Source organism: Toxotes jaculatrix, chromosome 11 (assembly GCF_017976425.1).
Source record: "Toxotes jaculatrix isolate fToxJac2 chromosome 11, fToxJac2.pri, whole genome shotgun sequence".
NCBI lineage: Eukaryota > Metazoa > Chordata > Actinopteri > Toxotidae > Toxotes > Toxotes jaculatrix.
This window is the reverse complement of record NC_054404.1, coordinates 4,846,304-4,867,217: the sequence shown is the minus strand read 5'-3', so window position 1 is coordinate 4,867,217 and position 20,914 is coordinate 4,846,304.

Below are 20,914 nucleotides of genomic sequence, written 5' to 3'. Positions count from 1 at the left end.
ACAAACGAAAGTGGGTTAAACAGGATAAATGTAAAAATATCTCTAAAAGCAAACCTGCTACGTCAAGTACAGAAACCATGGAATCCTTATGATGATTAAAACCTCTTAACTTGTATTTTACAGATTTGTGTTTCTGTAATGATCAGGGAAAAGAACAGTTCTGCCTCAGTCTTGATAAGTGTTAAGTTCTAATAAAGAAGAAGCACATTTCATCATTTGTGCTCCCAGCAACCAAACCACGACATCATACTGCATCTCTTTACCTGCCTCAGAATGCTCCAGTGAGCCTGCGTCAGTTTTTGCAGCCTGCTTTTATTAGCTAATGGAACTTAATATTTCATGAGATATTAATGGAAACCCAGTTTGTAATTAGCGCTGTGTCAGAGAAATACGGGCATGTATCTTCATTAGGCATCAGAGCAAGTCTTTTCATCTTCATTACAACCGCTCTGCATCATTTTTCACTCTCTTATTACGCCTTTGTTTTTGTTACCCGCCTGTCGCTGCGTGCTCGTTATGCTGTGGGATGGTGGTCGGCGGCGAATGGGGCAGGAAGAAAAACATGGCCATCTTTTACAGATGTTGAGTAACAATTCTGGAGGGACGCTCTCGAATCGGCCTTCTAATCTTCACGAGCAGTGCCACTTTCTGTGATTGAGGTGTACCAGATTCTTCTTTTTTTTTCGGGTTTAATGTGAGCAAATACTGATAATGATGATGATGATGATGGCATTGAAACCACACATTATTGTATTTAGAGGGCAGTGGGTGGGCACTGAGCTTTTCACTCTGCTTTACGTGGACTGACAAAACCTATTGTGTCTTTCGACTCTCAAAACAGCCTGATAGAGATGAGAGAGGTATTAAGCAAATTGGGTTCAGGTCATTCAGCACATAAGCTCTCCATCTCAGCGACGCAGCCACATAGTTAATGACAGACAAGACCATTGACCTTTGGACACTCTACTCACTGTAATATTATTTGAAATGTCAAGCCCCCTTGTAATAAAACATGGATATGCCTGTAGATGGTGTTTTGACAGGACAAATTACTCAAGGGGACGTTTTCTTTAAAGCTTTTTTTGACATAAATGCATGAATTCCCGTAATAAGTGTGATGGTATTATCACTAATTTTACATCAAAAACAGTAGAATGCAGGTTTAAATACTAGTGTGAAAGGTCTGCATGAGCAATAAATTACTTAAACTGTCTTCTATATTTTCAAATGTAATTTTTCAACTTTTATCTTTTATTTAATTTAAGTTTTTTCAGAAGTCATATGTGATTGTTAGAAGTTTATTGCTGCCCATATCTGGAAGAACACAGATCACAGTTTCAAGCCAAAGGCCTGAGGGGCGCACATCATTGTAAGGCAGCCATTGCTCTTTACCATGGCGATTCATGGGGCCTCTATTTCCAGTTGTATTATCTTAATTGTCCTGGCAAGTATGTTCAGCGGTTATATTATCAATTTATGGCCCCTCTTGCCACCCCATTAATCCAGCCGTTAAAACACTGTAACCAGTGGCTCAAACTCTCTGCGAGAGGAGCATAAACCTGTCCCAGGATTGCCTGTGGCGCTGGAGGCAAGATAGTGCTGTGATAGAGGAAGGAGGGGTGCTATTTTTCTTAAACATTTTTCTGCAGGTACCTTGTCATTTCTGAGACATCTGTTGAAGTTAAATTATGGTACGTGGAAATAGAGGCAGTGTAGAAAAGGATCATTTCTACAATTTTACTGTTGTTATGGCGGTGGAGAAGTTATCATTCCTCACCGCTAATGAAGACTTGAGGACGTATCAGTGAGGATGGCAACAAGGATATGCAGGTGCATTGCACAGCAAGGGATCACTCATTTCACAGACATTAATAAACTTTCTTGTTTGTAGATGGACGGCGGTTTCTATTGGTATAATCCTGTATATTCTGAGATCTTGTTGTTTGAGGCTCTTTATGATTAGAACTGTGAGCGACACATCTAGGTGATGTCAAATGCCACAGCTCAAAGGTCCAGTGCCTGATGCAATTACAGGCTTGTCATGTACTGCACATGATCCAGATGACTGGAAAGTCACCTGCTATTTTACAGAGAGCTGCTCTTCCTCTGAGACTTGTTCACAAATCAGTGCAAGAAACGGCAGCTGCACTAGAGGCCAAACTTAAACTAGAAGTACTATTTTTTTAAAGGCATAGATTTAAGACTGAAAATTTCAGTGTGATAGCCTAAACATCAAAACTGTTGGATAAACTTAGAAATGCATGGAAGTCGAGCTAAAAACAATACTGACTTTCTTAGTTGATTTTCAAGCTGGCGTTGTGGAGATACAAGATTTTCATCATGCACACATCCTTCATGTACATTTGTTTGTGTGTGTGTGTGTGTGGGTCTGTGTGCACTATCTATTTCGCCTCCATCCCTCTCCAACCTCTTTGCGTCTCCAGGCTGAAAACTGCACCAGCAGTAATTGCCTGACCTTTACGGCAGCGAGATAGTCTCATTAAGCCTGATGGATAATGATGGCGCCTCTCCATGCTACGTGAACCTCAGTGATAATGAAACAACAGAACAGCCCTGCTGCTCCACCGGGGGGTCACGGGAGAAGGCTGATAACCCAGAGAGAGCAGCCCGTTCCTGGCTAACGACAAGACCCAGAGCCCCCTGTAGTGTCACCCCTCTCCTGTACGTCCACATGGGAGATGGTGGTGTCATGGTAATGTGCTGTTCCCGTCTCCGTCTTCACATTCCTGGCTTTGATTTGAGACCTTGATATTCCGGTGGTTGGTAGAGCTTCCCATTGAAGAAGATGAGTCAGTGGACAGTTGGGAAGTGAGGGTGTTTATATGTAAATTAAAGGAGGACACCGGTGTTATTTTGCGCTGTAGCTCATTTACTTCTCCCTGAGTGGAGATACCATTTCGCCTGCTCGTTTTGCAGTACCTGCAATATACAATGGGATTTATTTTTTAACATTTACTGGTTGTGCATGTTTTATAAATTCGGACTTTGCAATATTGAAGCTCACTCATTGTCCTGGTCACTGGCAGTGCAGGACTTTCTAAATTTGTAAATTTTAAATTCTAAAAATATCATTGTGAAATTAAAATCTGAAATGCCTGAAATTTTTGAGGCATTTCTTGATGGAAGTTTCAATTTCTTTGGTGTCAAATGAAATGCAAAATACCTGGAGAAAGGCTAAGAAGCTGACAACTAAAAAAAAAAATTTAATCAAATAGACTCTATCTTATGTTAAATTTGAGATGAGCCATGCTTCAGGTCAGCTCAGGTTATCAAACACTATGTACTTAAAAAAAATCATAAAGAGTCAGTGAACAAAAAGAGTCAGTCGTGTGTCGAGCACAGCCTGTACACTACATGGAGGGATGGATCTGAGAAGAGGTTTAATCAGCAAGTGTAACTAAAAACACTTGTGTTTGTGTACAGAGCTTTTAACAATTCCCCTTCACTGTGATGGATCGTCTATCTCTCTCTCTACTCAGAGTCTGTGTACTTTAGATGCCGCGCTGCTCCGACTGTACAGGGCTTGTTTCACAAAGATAAACTTCTGACTTCAGAATAGCCTTCAGATGATGTTCATTGTTTGCGCAAGACTGTCTAGTTTGTCAAGTTTGGATAAATTAAGAATGTTCAAAGAAAAAAAAACAAAACATGGTCGACTGAGTTCCAGCTTTAAGCTGCTGATCTCCCTTCACTGCAGCAGAAAAGCTACAGCTCCTTGTGGAATATATATATTTTTTTAAATTTAGCACTTATCGCTATGCCCAAATAACCGAGTGCCTTCTCATTGCTCCCTCTGTAACACTACCACGAGGCCACAACGTGCCTGTTCTTGTCGGCATTTATTGTCACTTCTCTTATTTGTTATTTCACCTGGATGAAGGGTGGTTAACTTTTTAGCATGTATTTGTTTTTGGTTACGTGTCTACAGTGCACTGACTTAGCTATGTAGACCAGTCATAAGACATTAACCAATAACCATCCTGACAGGAAACTTAAATGATTAGCATGAGCTTCTGAAATGAGTCACAGGTAGAGCTGGAATAATGAGACAGTAATACAGCTGTTACGTTTACTTACTTACTTCCTGCTCAAGAAACTCAGGTTTTCTCTCTGGCAGTAGATACACCAGTACAGACATTACATTATGTTTATGACCGCCTTGATAAACTCATATTCCAATTATGAGAAACTGTAAAAAGAAAGGTAGAATATGACAATTTTAGTGGGATATTGATGTATATAAACCTCATAGCTCATATTGTGTTGGTTTTTATAGCCTAGGTCATATTCACAACATTCTGTTTATTAATGCTGAAAGGCATCAGTGTAAATTAGATCCAAAGTTGCATTAATAAACAACTTATCTTGAGTGTGACCTTAGCTTAGAAGACATGAAGCAATATCCAGGTTACTCATCACATATGAGCTTACTGAGAAGTGTGACTTGATAAATGGGAGCAAACATGTCATTTTCTACTGCCAGGTCTGTAATGTCTGACATTAACAGAGGAATTATTACACTTGTGTTATTGAACTGATGTGTACATACAGATACACAAATACTCATAAAACAGAGAGAGGGGTACATGTACTTTCATCAGTTATCAGCATCAGACAGCATCTGTGCATCAAACAAGGGACGCAGGCACAATGCAGACCAAAATTAATGAGCAAAAGGTTCAAAGGACACACACTGGTTCATCTCTTCACTCAGTCGATGATTCATGCATGTGTGCGTAAGAAAATCTCTTATTGAGCAGTTTGTTTATGAAAGCGTTTCCCTGAAGTGACTCAGAGATTACACGGTTCATCGAATATGTGTAAATTTAGGTGTTTTTGGTTCGATGACGACCGTGTGTCATCACTGAAAACCACTGAACATCACTGAAAACGGCCAACTCCGTGTAAAGTGATTACTAAAAAAGGAAAAAGTGAGAATCAAATCAGTATTTTCTGAACTTCTACTCGTCTACGCTGAACCTGAGGAGAAGTGCTGTAGTAGACTGTAGTAGTAGAACGGGTAGCAAAGAGATGAGTTTATGGGTGGGTTGGTGGGGGGGTTGACAAGAGGGCATATGTCCCAGTCAAGCAGCCAAAACCAGCAGGGGGTGCTGACACCCTGATAACCATGTGCAAACTCCCCCTCCTCCTCCTCCTCCTCCCCCCTTCTCCTCTCTGAATGTGGCTTGTGGTCCGGAGCTTCTCCTCTGGCTCTGAGAATCTGTGGATATTGAAGCTTGCTGGATGGTCGGAGAGTAAACTGACTGCAGTGTGTTTAGTACTGACACCGAGCAAAAACCAGCAACATGTAGGGAAAGGTAAAAAGGGATTTAGCAAATTTTCATTTAATTAAGTCGCTCTGTGATATTTTTTTTGTTTGTTTTTTACTTACTTACTGTCTGGCAGAAAGATGTGAGTTCATATTCATTTGTAGGATTTGTTAAATATCACACTCGTCATATATTTGTGATAAAATTGGTTATTGTTTTACCAGAGTGTTATAATATAATGATGAATGATGACCCCTGTGTTGTACATACTGCATGTGGTAATGGCTTGAAATAACAGGCCACAGAAATGTTTCATTAATTATGAAATAATAATTATTAATCTGAAATGCCCTAATTATTAAATAGTATTTCTGTCCCACCAATAATTCCCTAATTAATTTTATAATCATTATGTGGCTCAGGCTTGAGATACCAAAGCTCCTCTGCAGTCTGAATCATTTTAACCTCTTCGCAAGATTTAATAAGATATAACATAAGATTAATGTAGTTTATTAATTAAACTGGATATTAGAACTGTATAAATTAATTAATAATATTATTGAAAAAGAAATAATTATGGAAATACAAAAAAATCACACATTTATTACAGATATAATTGAAAAAGTGAATTTGCATCTATATGATCCTAATTCCTAAAATCAAATCAGTCTATGAATCAATCTCGTCTTTCTGCAGTAAATCTAAACTTTCTGTTTCACATATATAAATAGAGATACACCATATTGATAATATCATTTTAGACGGGTTTAGATGATAGATGCATGTTACACTTAAACTACCACCCTAATAATAATTTATACACACCTCTATGCATGTGACTTTTATAAAATATTAATATCAATAGTCTTTCATCTCTGACTTTTAAAGGACCGGACTTCCAAACGACTATGAATAAGAATGTGATCATTTCATATTTGTGAGCTCGTGTTATCATATTGAGCTGTGTGGGCTGAACGCTTGTGCATTCGTATTAATTGATATATTATCGTAATATTACGCCTTCGAGTTAATTTGAGCTCATTTAAAGACGCAAACCGCACAGTGACTGCTGTGTTAGGTGACAGATTGCCCGCGTTTAATGTGATGAGTGAAATTTCCTCTGTCACACTTTGAGCTGTATCATGGTGATAGTGTATCGGTGAGCTCATCTGAGGCCTATTCAAGCACATTAGCTTCTGCAGTGAGAGCTGAGTTATAGGACAAATATATTCAGCATATGAAAAAAAAAAATAGGAGCATGCAAATTAATCTTACTGCAATTACTGCAAATCAGCAGCAGGTGAACAAAATGAAGAAAGACATGTTTGTGTTATCTGTACCTACTGCTGCTTTTAATTAATGTAACAAGGTTAATTTCTGAATTTCATCCTGCACATTTTGCCTTTAGTCTTTATCATATATTACACTGACTTTGATGCTTTTCAGTGTAAGGAAGCAAAACAAATGCTTCCCAAGATTATTTATAGAACCTAGTACCATTTAATATAAAGTTTCAATCTGCTTAAATGTGTTTAATATGATCAACAAGAATAAACATTTTCAGTGAGATCTTTTGATGCAACTCATCTTCTGAGTCAAAACATTTGTTTTTTAATCTTTTATGTAGTTTCCTATTTCCGGGGACATATCAGATCCTCTGTGGGAGATTTGCTCACTGGTGTTTTAATGCTCCATCATAGTATGAGCTCATGTAGTGCTGCTGTAAGGCGCTGGGCTGTACAGTGAGTGCTGTGTGTTACGTGCCAGCTGTGGGAGTGGGTGGGCAGGCGGAGCTCGAGCCAAGCCAGGCAGGCTGGAGTGGATCAGCCCTGTGATACTGCAACCCCCGGGGCCTCACGCCCCAGGGAGGGGTCACAAGTTCAACTCCCTCGTCTTCTGGTCACACAGGAACCCTGGGCCTCCCTTTTGTGTGTGTGTGTGTGTGTGTGTGTGTGTGTGTGTGTGTGTGTGTGTGTGTGTGTGTGTGTGTGTGTGTATGCCTTAAAAACAGTTTGTGTGCGACCATAGGTAGCAATAAAGCAAAAATTATACTGAGATATTTAATACCAACAACCAGGCAAATATTAAATTACCACAACACTGTTTACACATGATTAAAGGCACAAACCTATGGTGTACAACCTTTGATTTATTTATTTATTTCATTTCAAATCACTGGCCTCAAGTCTCAGAGTTGCTGGTCCTGTTTGTGTTTCACATCATCTCCAATCTATTTCAGCATAGCTGGGGTGTGTACATCATCGCTTTGCTGAAATAGCTGCGCTACAAATACCCCCTGGTTCCCCTCGGAGGACAGCATGTAAAACATATCAGGACCTCTGTATATGTATTCAGTCTCTCCTGAGGTGAACGCAGCGGTGGAAATGCCATGAGGCTGGCCCTTTTCAAACCCTTTCATCAGAATGCCCGCCGAACGCTCATGGGTTCAAGGTTGTCATGTGTCCCCTTCTCCAAAACGCTGCTGCTGTTTGACTTTTTGCACTGGAGGTGCTAAAAGGAGATTTAGAGTCAGTAATCCTTCATTGGAAATCGTCCATTTGTGTAATTGTGATATTGTAACTTGAGAGAAACACAAAGGAGCTTGCAGTAGAGGAGATTTTCTGATGCTGAAACGCTGAATGAGGTTATGAGTTTCTCTGTGTTGCCTCTTGATTAACTGATAACGATTGATTCCAACTTGTTGACTTGTCCTGCAACAATGACGAGTGTGTGAAATGCACCACTGGACAAAGTAATTGCAGCTTTTCTTGTATAAACAATAAGCTACTTTTGTTTTCGTCAGTGGTCTGGTCCACTGGTTCCTCTATGAGTTGAAACAAATTTGTTCAACTAGTGTGAGTTTGTGGTCTCTGCCTCCATGCTCCAACTGCTTTGGATAAACTTTTCCCTTTGCAGCACATTTGTCTTCTTTCCATAATTTTCAACAACCTTGAGCCTCTATCAGATCCTTTTTTCTTCACAAGAAAATGTTTAAAATTCAATTTGGTACAATTTCATTTTATTGAGAACTCATTCGAGACTATATGAATTGCTCTGATTTGGTAAATCCCACCAGTCTGGTACCAATCTGAGATTTTTTTTCAAATAATGTTTGACCCAAGTTTCTCTTTATCCAGCCAGCTTTAGTATCCTTGTATTTGTAGTTTTTTGAGCCTTGTATCAATGCGGACCGCAGCAAGGATCAGACAGCTTCAGCTATCCATCGCTCACAACTGTTCCTCCTCTTAAAGGAAGGAACATGTTTAACAGAGGCACCTCTGCAGTGATAGATATCCACAATACTTCACCGGCCAGACCTTTGCAAATAGAATACCCTGCTGGGCTAAAGAAAACAATGTGTTTCTGAGGAGCAAAATACAATCCATCACCAAGTCTGTTAGGACTGAGAAATGGGAGTGAAGGAGGAAAGACAGGAGGCCGGAGAGTCGGGTTGGGGGGTTGTGGGGCTACCTGGTTTTCACATCAGAGAAATTTAGGGGGGGGCGTATAGAGGGGCCCAAAGGCCCATGAGCCACGAGTCCGGCACTGAAAGGGCCGCGTCGTTCACACAGCTTCTCCTGTTGGTGAAACTCTACCCAGGTTCAGTTACTGCCACACCAGAGTCAGCTTTAATCAATCATCGGCTGTGGCTGAGGTGAGAGGAGGCATTCTGGGAGATTAATTGTAGTCTTTAATTCAAGGCCTGATGTAAACAAGGAAGGACTCTAGCTCATTGTGATTAGTATGTGACACAGGGGGTTGTGGGTGTTTATGTAGTTTAAGGGTTAGGCAGCAGATAAGCAAATACCTGGGGACTTCAGATAAAATACAAATGCACATTCAAGGGCCACATCAGAGTGAGTTTAATCCAGAATGCGAGAATATAAAAACCAGGCAATATCTCTCCAAAGATTCACACTGACAGATGTCAAACTGCTTCTGCCATTATCGCTTGTTTATTACATGAAATGTAAATCCCAACCCTTTATTTTTTTTATCATGTACAGAGGAATCACACAGACTTTACTAATGGGTAAGGATAATCAGGATAATCTTGTCAGAAAATCCTCTCCAGAAAATAAAATCTGTCATTAATTGTTCACAGGGTTTCCAAATGTGTATGATTGCATCTTCTGATGTTTACTTTATTCCCATGGTAGCCATTTTGAAATTTAAATGCTAGAGTGGATAACTTGGGAGGCTTGAAATATTTAAACTAGCCATTATTCAACAAATGAACATGAGGACTTCAGATGGATCTCACACTTTTTAAGTAGGAATCAATCTCAAGAAACTACAACAGCTTGCTTTATTTCATTTTATTTTTTTTTTCACAACACAGCCAGACTGGAAGCCAACTTTTGGATATAGCTTTCAAATGTGGCATAAATTTAAAATGTCCACTCTTTAGTGAGTAAGGGACTCAAGATAGCTTAGAATAATTTCCAGCTGTTTTAACTATCATGCCAGCAACCATTTGTGTCAGAGCGGGTGTCACGTTAGATTATATCATGAACAGCACAAGGACAAAACTTTCAGTCACTGTCTGACTTTTTAGATTAAACCTTCTTTAGCCTACTGTGCACAGGAATGGTGATACTCATTCATTATCTCCCTCACCTAAAGACCTCTGTATGGACGACAGTATCCACTCTTGTCTCCCTACGTTTGCCCTGAACGACCTCCCCTTTCATTTCCTGAGGGTGCCAGACAACCCCCCCCCCCCCCCCCCCCCCAACACCAAAAACATTATGCTGAGTTTTCTTTACACCGACCTGTGGGGACAGGCAAAGACACCTCAGTCATTACCCATGATAACTAATCTATTAATGTTGAATGATGGCCTCATTAAAAGGTTCACATATAAGTCTAAGCTTATGTGTTAATGACATGTTAATGCTTCTGTCAATTATAAGCTGGGGTAATGACACCTGCGATGAGATGATATCGCTGGTTGAAGTCAAACTTGTAATTCCATCCCCAGAGAGGTTAAGTGGAGCGTTGATCCTTGGGTGGCGAACATAAGATAAATGTTTCACTATGGTTGAAAGTGTAATGTTCGTGTAATAGTTGGGGAAAGTTAGAAGAAAATGAAAGTGAAGTTTTAAAATGTGGCGGGAAATGTTTCTCCAAAGAGTGACGGATTTCTTAAAAATATATGTGTATTTCAACAATGGTATAGTTGTTTGCTTAAAGGGATATTCCATCAGTTTTACACATGAAGACCAGTTGTGTACTGTCTCCTGTGACTGGAGCAGCCTTTGCATTGGCTCAGTAAATAGTGATGTTAAAGGGAAGTCCTCAGAAATGGCATGGCTATGGCTTGAGAAAAGTCCAACAAAAGATGCTATCTAGCATTACTGGAAGTGTAGGACCCAGTGTTTTTGGGGCCTGGCCCATAAAAAGGACTGAAAGTCAGGACATCACAGCCTCAACTGATTTGCTTTTATGGAATGTGTCTCATGGAACTGCTAAATCGCTGAACTAAGTTCGATTTCAGTTTAAAGTAACCGCTTTGACCCAAACAGAAGAGACCACTGGTCCTGACAACCGTGACACAGCTAAATTTCTAACAAAATCTTTTGTCCAGAGGAGATTTCCTTTCCGTGTGATATGCAGATGTTAATGAAATGATTATTGGATTTGGATTCAGATTCATGTAGGGTGTTAAATCCTGTCTGTAAAGGTATGGCACCATCCTGAGCCTCCCTGATGCAGACCTGTCTCCATGTCATATGGCGTTCACATCATCAGCCTGTGCCAGCTGTGCGATCAGTGGGATTGATCTGTTGGCAGCAGGGCCATATTCATCAGTCCTCTCTCTCTCTCTCTCTCTCTCTCTCTCTCTCTCTCTCTCTCCGTCTCCTTCTCTCTTTCTCTCTGAAAACCTTTCTCCTCATCCCTTTTCTTTCCAAGCGCCTCTTCTCTTCATCTCTATCCGTCTATCTTTCTCCCTCTGTCTGTCTCTCATGGTTTTTTTTTTTTTTTTTTTGCGCTGGCCAGGCAGACCGTCTCAATGTGAAATCATAGTTAATGCGCCATGACAATCTGACACAACGCACAGTCCAGGCCCTGCTCCATCTGGTTTCAATTTAATTTGGTCAGAGAAGCAGGGGGGAGTGTGGTGGTGCTGAAGGGATGTGGGGGGTGAGATGAAGGGTAGAGGACTGGGTGCTTGTTGGGGTGGGGTGGGGGGGCCAAGATGAAAGCTTGGCGTGTTATTCTCTGCCGAATCGTCTCACCATCCTTCATTCTTCCCAAATTGCCCTCTCCCCTCCTCGCATATAGCATTAACCCCCCCTCAAAAGTCTGAAATGATAGCTGTTCGATCAAAGGTCTCCAAAAATATGTTAAAGATCTGTAAGGGGAACAGACCATGGTTTGGCTCATTAAGACTATTAGAAAGAAGAGTGTGTGTGTGTGTATGGGTGGTGGTGGTGGGGTGGTGTTGACGGATCAGACCATGTTGAATGGACACAGGAGGGGTTTAGCCTCGGTGCAAAGAGTTAATGGGGACATCTTTGTGCAGTTTGCTCTCGTCAGAGCAAGATGGAAGAAATGAGACCATTACTAAACGGTGGACCTGTTAAGAGCAATTTTCCTAATTATGGGGATGGAGCGATGTGTCAGTTGCCGCGGCAGACGCGTCGGCCCATCGGGTTGCGGAGACGGAAAGTGTTAACTCTTTAATGTGACTAACTAACATGCTTCGCTTAAGCCGAGGCTTAATGACTTAATGGAAGTAATGATCTAAGGAAAGCCATATGTGTTAATGCTGAAGGGGCCACAGCGGTGGCAGCAGTGCAGCAGGATACTGTGTGATGGGTTCACTGTCCTCAGATGCGTCACCTTAGTCTGCATGCCAGAAAACAGCATTGGTAGTTTGTTTAAACAGCTTAAACAGCCCCCGTGAAATGGCATCATTTTGTGTTTAATGTGATAATGTGGCAATTCCTGTTCAAACACACTGATGGAGCGTAAGATTAAACTCTGGCAGAAAGGTGGGATTGTTCAAAAATGTGAATAACTTTATTGACTGAATTTTTTAGTCACACCTACTAATGCTGCATGACTTTACGAATTCATTTTCAAACCATACACTGAATAAATCTCAAAGGGGCACTGCAGTGTTTTAGTGCTATACTTCCATAGAATTTGGGGCATTTTGAGAGACAAGTTAAAACATTAATGGTCAAATTTCATGCAACAGAGACCAAGGCCTGATTTTTAGATCCCTTGGTTTGGGTGAAGTTCAGAAAACACTGCATCCTACACTTCCTTTCCAACTCAATTACATCTTTCATTAGACCTTTTGCCTAAACTCCCACTTCTTTCAAACCCCCACACCTCCACTTTCTAACGCCGGTTTTCTATTAATATTTTTAAGTGTCCAGACTGAGATAGAATCATACTCCTTGTGACGAGGAAACTGAGCTTTATGTGTGAGATGTTCAAGATAACTGAAGTAGAAAAAGAAGACATGACTCAAATTAAAAAGCAAACGTTACAAGCTCATTCACAGAGTGATCAGACAGCAGAGACATCTAAAATGTGCCAAGTAACTGAACATTTAAGCTCCAGCTAGAATTTTAGTTCCTGATTATCACCACAGTCTCACTTGTCAGTACAGATATTTGGTGCATATTTTAATGTAGTGTGGGAGAAACGGACCTCAGACTAGATTTTAAAGCCTTCATGATTTCAAGCACTTTATTTATTTTTCTGAGGTTTTAGCAATTTAAGATGTTTAAAGTCTTCAAGTGTGTGCCTCTCTATCAATCCGTTTAAGTGAACTTAATCCAAATTCTACTTTTGGATTGATCAGTCCCTGTTTTTTTTTTTTTTTTTTTTTTTTTTTTTTTTTTTTAATGTACTAATTTGTATCTCTCAGACGCTGTAACCTTTCATGTCCACCAGCTCTTCACCTCTTCATTTCACTAAAGGAAGTGGCTGCTCGACCGAGACAGAAACTCCCCAAACCTGCTGCAGAGCCGTGCCTGCTCCCTGAGGATGAGGGCCCGCTCAGCATGCAGCTGTAGCAACAGCGCCTTGTTTCCTTATGGAGGTCAGGAATGCTTGCATGTCTCTCTGTATCCCAGTGGAAGTAGATGGAATGGGCCGCAGAGATTGGGAGTAAGAAAGACAGAAAGGGCAGGATTCCCACCTCATCCATCACTCTTCACGCAGGGTCTGCGTCCTCACTCCAGCCCAGATTTACACGCCAGCTTTCCTATATGATCGTCTTTATGGACTGCTCTTCACCGCCAGCCAGCTATAGTGAAGGGATCAGAGAACGCACCGGAAGAAATTAGTTCACGTCAGCTCTCATTTATGATGCATTTAACTAGTAGGTGCTACCGAGAGGAGACGGATTCGTGCAGCTCTATATTTCTGCCCTGCCCATTTCTCCCACTCCTAGTCAAATACACGCAGCCATTTTCATCAAAGGTTATTGGGTCAATAAAACCTGGTGACCTCGGCCAATCATAAAACAGTCAATGCAGGAGAGCACGGATTGATTAAGTTCATAACTCGATTTGAGCTGCATGGAGCCCGGACAATAAAAATCGGAATGAGTATAAATCTAATGTGAGGACATAATCCGAAGAAAATCAAAATGTAAAGTAGATGTTTTTAATGGCATCTTTTTTCATCATGAGAATGTGGCCTTTTGACTGGACGACTATTGATACCTTTGATCCACAACCAAGCCTTTTTCATCAGTTACGCTGGATGGTTGAAGCCAGGAGTTTTCAGCTGGTGGCACAGTTTTACATCATTGTTTGTGCAAGTCACATGACCTCAGCTTATCACATGCTCTTATCAGATCCTTTACACATTCATCTACACTGCAAGGAAGTCTAGCAAAGTTATCGACTGGGATACGTTGTTTATGCTTTCAGGGGGGTCGAGTCAACCAAATCAACTCTATCCAAGCCATATGTTGGTAGTCTGGCCCCATTCTCGAAATTAGGCTCACCTAACCTTGAGCTCTGACTACCTCAACTTATTCAATTAAGAGGGTCAAGAGTTGATGTCGCTAATTCTCCTCAGTAGTGAAGGTTTCTTTGGGGAATTTAGTGCTTAAGTCCATGCTGCAAGGCCTTTAAACATAACGGGAGTAATCGGATAAGCAGGCAGGTCCTTAGAAGCACAAAGACTGGTTTTTGGTAAAGATGGTGGTTGGCATTAAAAGAAAATATAAAAAGTTAGGTTTAAAAAAGGTTTGTTTGTTTGTTTGCCTGTTTGTGAAAATGGTAATTAGTAAGTATTTTGAAGGTCTACACAATATGTCAGCCACTTATGTTCTCATTTTAGAAAAAGGTTTACTCTGTCATTTTAACAATAAGTGCACTGCATTCACAGCTTTGATCATATGAAGCACTTATCTGTATTTCAGTCAAAGACACATGCCATGTGGCATCTGCGTCATTATCTCTCGTTTCCTGTGCACCACACACAAATAAACACAGTCAAACTCTCAGAATGAGATTTCTTAAAGGATAATCAATAATCTTTTGGAAGACCATAACACACTGCTGTTAGCATAAAGAGCACAAATCCAGCTGACCTTATGATAACACATTCAAGGGGGCATTTTGAGGCGTAGGTCTTGGCAGAGTGCACCATGGTGGCCTTGTACCCATATACGCACACTGACGGTGCCCATCATCTAGCCTGGCAGATGGCTGGTAGCTTGAACAGCTTTCTGGTGTTTAATTATGATCGTAATCAAGGGAAATAAAGATCAATTAAAGCGCAAGTGAAACTAATGAAACGCGAGCGCCATGAGCAGCCGGACAGTTGTCCAAAATATTTCTCGTAATAAATGCAAACTGAGTCCTAAGATAGCATTGCTATGAAGTGCTGGCTCGAACATAAAACACTGGTGTTGATTGCCTTTGTAAAGGAATATTTGTTTGATGTGAAAGCCAATGTATTCCAGATTCCTATTACGGTTCTAATCTGCAACATTCACTCATAAATAAATGTCCATTCTGCTCTTCTCTAAAGCTGATATAACACAATAATGATTTCACAGATAAGTTGCAAGGAAATTGGGTGGGTAGCATGAGAAGTGCTGGCCTAAACAGACACAGAAAAGAGGGCTTTGACCGACACGTATGCAAAACAAAAGCAACTATTTATAACACTTGAATAGATTTAGATGGCATTCTAGTTTTGTTCCTTCTGTTAAAGAATTTAGAGTTTTAAGTTTAAAGATTCCCAGCTGCTCTGACTTTGAAGGAAGTTAACACATATTCTGCAATTTCTGTTCATTTACTCTACAGAGATGGAAATAGCCAGAGCAGCATGTGGCTGCTGGCAGCGGTTCAACTGCCTTTCACCAAGCTGTGTGTCGTACTGCAAGACTGCACAGTCCATCTGAGCGGGATGGAGAAGGAGGAAGAGAGGGGAAGAGGAGAGGAAGAAGAGGTGAGGAGGATGAGACAGGCGGTGGGAGGGGGAGGAAAGGGGGAGGCCCAAGAAGACAGATGCCACCACTGTGGCCATGGCATTCTGGGATATTAATAGTCCAGAGCCACATTGTGCCAACCTTATTGGAAATGTGAGCGCTGCCATGCTGTGCCGCCATCACACGCTAGCATCAAAATGAAATGAGTAGGAGTGTGAAAAAAAATAGAGCCGGTGAGGAGAGTTTCCTAGAGCCACCGAGGGGAAGTAAAATGTTGCAATACAGGTTTTACAGTAATGTAAAGTGATTTGAAAAATCTGGTTAAGTATTTATGAGGGAGGTCAGTGGAGCGGCAGTGTTAAGCTGCAATAGTACCTTCTTATAAATGAACGAGTGACTGAACATCTGTTTGTAAAACATTATTATGATAAAAGTAAATGTGAGTCAGACACTCGATATGATTTTAGAGTTTTGTCAGTGTAGCCGTTGAATTAGTCAGACGGTGCACATCGAAGTTAACAGAGGCCAAAACATACTGGATATATACAGTACCACGAAGCAGAACATGGCTATTCATAATCGGCTGCAGTGGCACCCTTTGCAATGATAAATGACTTAACAATATTATCCTAAACAAAAAGGGTGTAATTAGTGACATTTCCTTTAAAGTCCAATGTAGCTTTATTGTTTTCTAAGCGCACAGTTCTCCAGTTCAGAGCAGTAATGGCATAATTTATCTTTCCAGAGACGGCAGACACGCTGCAGCTGATTGAATCATGCTGGAGTGAAACCAATCTTCTGTGATACAAGATCAGAGGAGGTATGTATAATTGTTATAGCCATTAAGCTCTGAGGCTGTATACACTGAGCATACAAAATACACTCACATATGGCACACACTGTAGGTTTTGTGCACGACTGCCATGCACTGCAGCCATATGCTGCCACCCCAACTCACACACCTCTAAGCACCATGTGTCCTCAGGCCGTTCATGTTCCATTACCATGCATGGGGGACGAGCCAAAAACAACATTTTGACCTCACAAAAGTTTGTTTGAAGGACAACAAAATTATAATACTGAAGGATTTCAAGGCCAAAAATGTCACCAACAAATTCTTATTTTTGATCCAGCATCACAAGCTCGAAGACAGTCTTCCTGCTTTCTTCCTGTTTGCTCTGAGTTATAATTTGGGAATTTATAGACTTGGATGTTCAGAGAGTAAATATGTTTTTTGTAACATCCGTTTTGTTCATTTGTTTCCAGGTATTTCAAAAGTATTAAAAAAAACCTGTGTGCAAAAACAAACCCAGTATGAACATAACCCATGTTTGTGAACACATGGGAAAGGACAGGTGGTCACTAAAAAACATCAAGAATTACAGTTCGGTTATATTGTTTGAGGGCCGCTGAATGAATCATTCCAAATTTGTAACACTGCTCTGAAAATGTTTGATTAATTGGGAAAACGTAGCAGAATTGATATTAGCCTTCAAACAGTCATTCGTCTTTTATATAAACCTCTCAACCCCTCTCTCTGAACTGTCTCAAAACTCATATAAAGCTCATTTTTACATATTACTTTCACCTGTGTCGTGAAAAACTCAGAACGACACAGTATTTGAATCTAGCGCTTTGTAAAATCAGTCACACGGCACAGACTGGCTCATTACTGAGACCTGTGCTGAACAGATTAAGAGAACAGAGTTGCTTTCTCTCACTTCTGTTTTACCAAATAAAGCTTTCGTCTGGAGCCCTTTATTGTTTCTTTTCCATCTCTCAGTGTGTTATAAAAGCTGGTTTACATTCTGACATGTCAGTCCTCTGATGTCCCTCGTAGGACCCCTTAGAGCAAAGCAGTATAGCACATCAGCCCGGTGCCGTTATTCCCCAGTAGCCCTGAATGATTCAACCATGCACCACTGCCCCTAGTACACTGTTTGGAAAATGCAGTAATGAGAAAAGCTATAAAACGCCTCAACGGTCTTTGCTGCTGAAAGAAAAAAAAAAACAAAAACCTGGACCCAGTCTTAAATGAGAGACACCACAGAAGATAGCTTACTGGGTGTTTTTTCCCACAGATTTACTGTAAAGGGAGGGAACGCAAAAACCACAAAGGGGGGAAAAAAAAAACTTCAAAAGGATGACCTGCATACTTTTACCCAATTAGATATTTCTAATGTTACTTTTGAGGTGTGATGCTCAGCCGAGCGTCCTCTGAAGGAACAAAAGAACGGAATGCATCGGAGTCTCTTCCCTCTTGATCATCCAGCGATTTTCAAGGTGTAAACATGAAACTGCTCAGGGAGGAATTATCTAGACGGGGGGAAATGTTGGCAGGAGTTCAGAGGAGGCTTTGTAAAGTAAACCAGATTTGTTCAGGGGTCTGTGATCAGTTTATTTTCCCAGTCCCCCAGTCTTTATGCTAGGCCTTCTTGTAATTGTCCTCATGTTTCAGCTAATTTCACATTTCCAGAGAGAGTAAGGGAGGTATAAAAAGAGACAGGAAAGGAATCTGGCAGTTTGAGGGAGTAACACCCTCAGTCTTTCATATTTTTGTTGATGTCATTTCGAATGGATTTGGGGTGGTTCCACCACAAAACCTCTGGGGTTTCAAACACTTTACTACCACTTTTTAAAAATCTGTTGCTGAAGGATTTTAAAGGATGATTTTTCCTCATCTTTAACTTTTATTTCAACATCTCATTTTTTTTGTCTTCTTTTATGTCATTAATTGAGATAAAATACCCCAAACCTTTAGAGTAATTTACAGAAATTCGCACAAATCATAAAAAAATGATGAAAACTTTCTCCAGTATGAGAAATTTTCCAGACTATCCGATTCCTTTCAGCTGGACAAAAGTGACCCAACAGCCAGAAAATCAGCACCTCCTCTCAGAAACAGGCCTGCCTGTGCTTTGAAAGCAATCCAAGAGGAGCAGCGCACTACAGTGTCGCAAAACTATTCAAGGTCTTCCATCTAATGTTTCCTTTGATAGTCTCTTGCCGGATTAGGGTGCCTAATGTGAAACCCAATGAGGCGTGTTTGCAGGTCCCATGCGCAGACAGGCCAACCTAAAACTGCGTCTCACTCCACAGACATGATGTAACCGCCGTTTGAGCTGAACTCTTCCTCAGTGTAGATGATGTGCAGTCTTTCATGTGTGAAGAACTTGGCTCGCAGTGAAAGGGCAACAGCAATTAACAGGTTTTTGGACACCACTGCTTTGGTGATGTCATGTAAAGGCATCCCAAATACATTACAAAAAAATTTGTGCTGCCAATGATCCCATTGTGGGTCTTGTAATTTTAGTGTAAGTGCTGTGTATTACACAATCAATGTTTGCTGTCTTGGTGCAGGTAAATGAAAGTTGATCCTGATGAGTTTTTATAGATGTAGCAGTTATTGTCATCACAATAAATAAACCAACGCCATGCGGACAGTAGTCAGAGTAGCCCAGATCAGCGTGGTGTTACATAAAATGCCTTTGGTTTGATTTAGAGCAGTCATAGACACTTGCCATTGCTATGATATCAGAGTAAAAATAGTGTTAAACTTCTGTGAAGATGACACAAACGTAGCACCAATATTTCACATAACCTGTGTCACATTTGCTACCTGCAAAGTTAGCTGCTGCATCAACTGCCTTCTTTAACCTGCTGCATTTACTTGGCTGTTTTTGTTGTTACAGAACAAATCAAAACAGCTCCTGCAGGGCTTTGGATGGAAATGAATGAATGTCTTATAAATACCAGCACTCCTCACAATCAGTTAAATCCTTCAGACAAACACACTTGCCCTCAGTGATCTCAGCTCAAACTCCAGGGGTGGAGGGCAAGGAGGCGGGAGGGAGGATGCCTTTTGAAACTGAGAGGAGCTTCTCTGAACCATTACCCATCAGCCCCTCCACTCTCAGAGGGCTAATCCCAGGGGGAGAGTGGGCGTCCGTGGAGGATACGTTGTCTCGTATGCGTTAATGGGGGATTACACATGTTAACATCTATCTCATAGTGTGCTTGGCCAAAGGGGCTCTGCTATAGGGGTTTAGCATATGAATAAGGAATAAGGGGATGATTGAATAGAGGCCATGGTGAGAGTGAGAGCTGCCACTCGAGGTGGAGTGATGGGGGTTGAGTGATTAGGATGAGACACAAAGACTTAAATCTCTGGTTGAGATGGAAGAGCTGGTGGAAAGATGGCTCTCAGCTGAATGAATTTCTCTGCCTGAGTTCCAGGGTTTCAGCAAGGAAGGTGGATTTTATGATTGTTCATGAAAGGTTGATTTGGCTGTGAAGAACCTTCATAATCAGGATGTGCACTTTCACGTTAGGAGTTCATTTTAAAACGGACACAAACCACACCTGATTAAGTGATTAAATAATAGAATATACCTAAAACAACTGGATGAGTTAATTTAGGATTCAGGATTTTTTTAAACAGGATCAGTAAAAGTGCAAACATTTAGTATCTTAATCAGTTATTTACTACTGGACTAGACCACATATTGGGGTGCATTTTGTCACTTGTCGGTTTGTGGTCGGGGGAAACCTTTAGCGTATCATCGGCATGACAATGACCACCTGATTTTAAATAACCTAACATACCACCAAACCGAAATATTAGTCCAAAACAGGTCTAAATAACCAACAAGCTTTAAAGGAAGAGTGAGGCAGCTCGCTAAAACCGTGGGATTGTTGGAATTTTTGGGATAAAAGAGTTTCTTTTTTGAAAACTCTGGGTATTCGTTTTAGCTCTGCCCTGAGACCCGCTGTTGGAATTGACATGCAGCACAGACATCAGCAGAGCTCTCTGGGAGAGCGAGGTGTTTATTTCCTGAAGGTCAGGCCTTTTGTGTGGAGAAACTTCTTGCCAGATGAGATAGGGGAGTAAATTGCAGATCTATCATCCCCTCCCTCCCTCCTTGCCTCCTTCCCTCCCTCCTTCTCTCTACCCTCATATCCCCCCCCCCCCTTTTCCACAGTCATCTCTTTCATTCTTGGCATTCTCTTTTCCTCTTCCTCTCTAAAGTGTTCTCTTTCTTCTTTATGCTCACATTTTTATCCTCATCTTTGGCCATCGACTGCTCGTATTCTAAGCCACCTTCTCTGTACTCTTTGTGCTCGATTCCTCCCCTCTCTCTGCCCCTCACACACTCCGTCTCTCCTTCTGTGTGTGAAATCAGTGGAGTAACCGTTGGCACTGTCT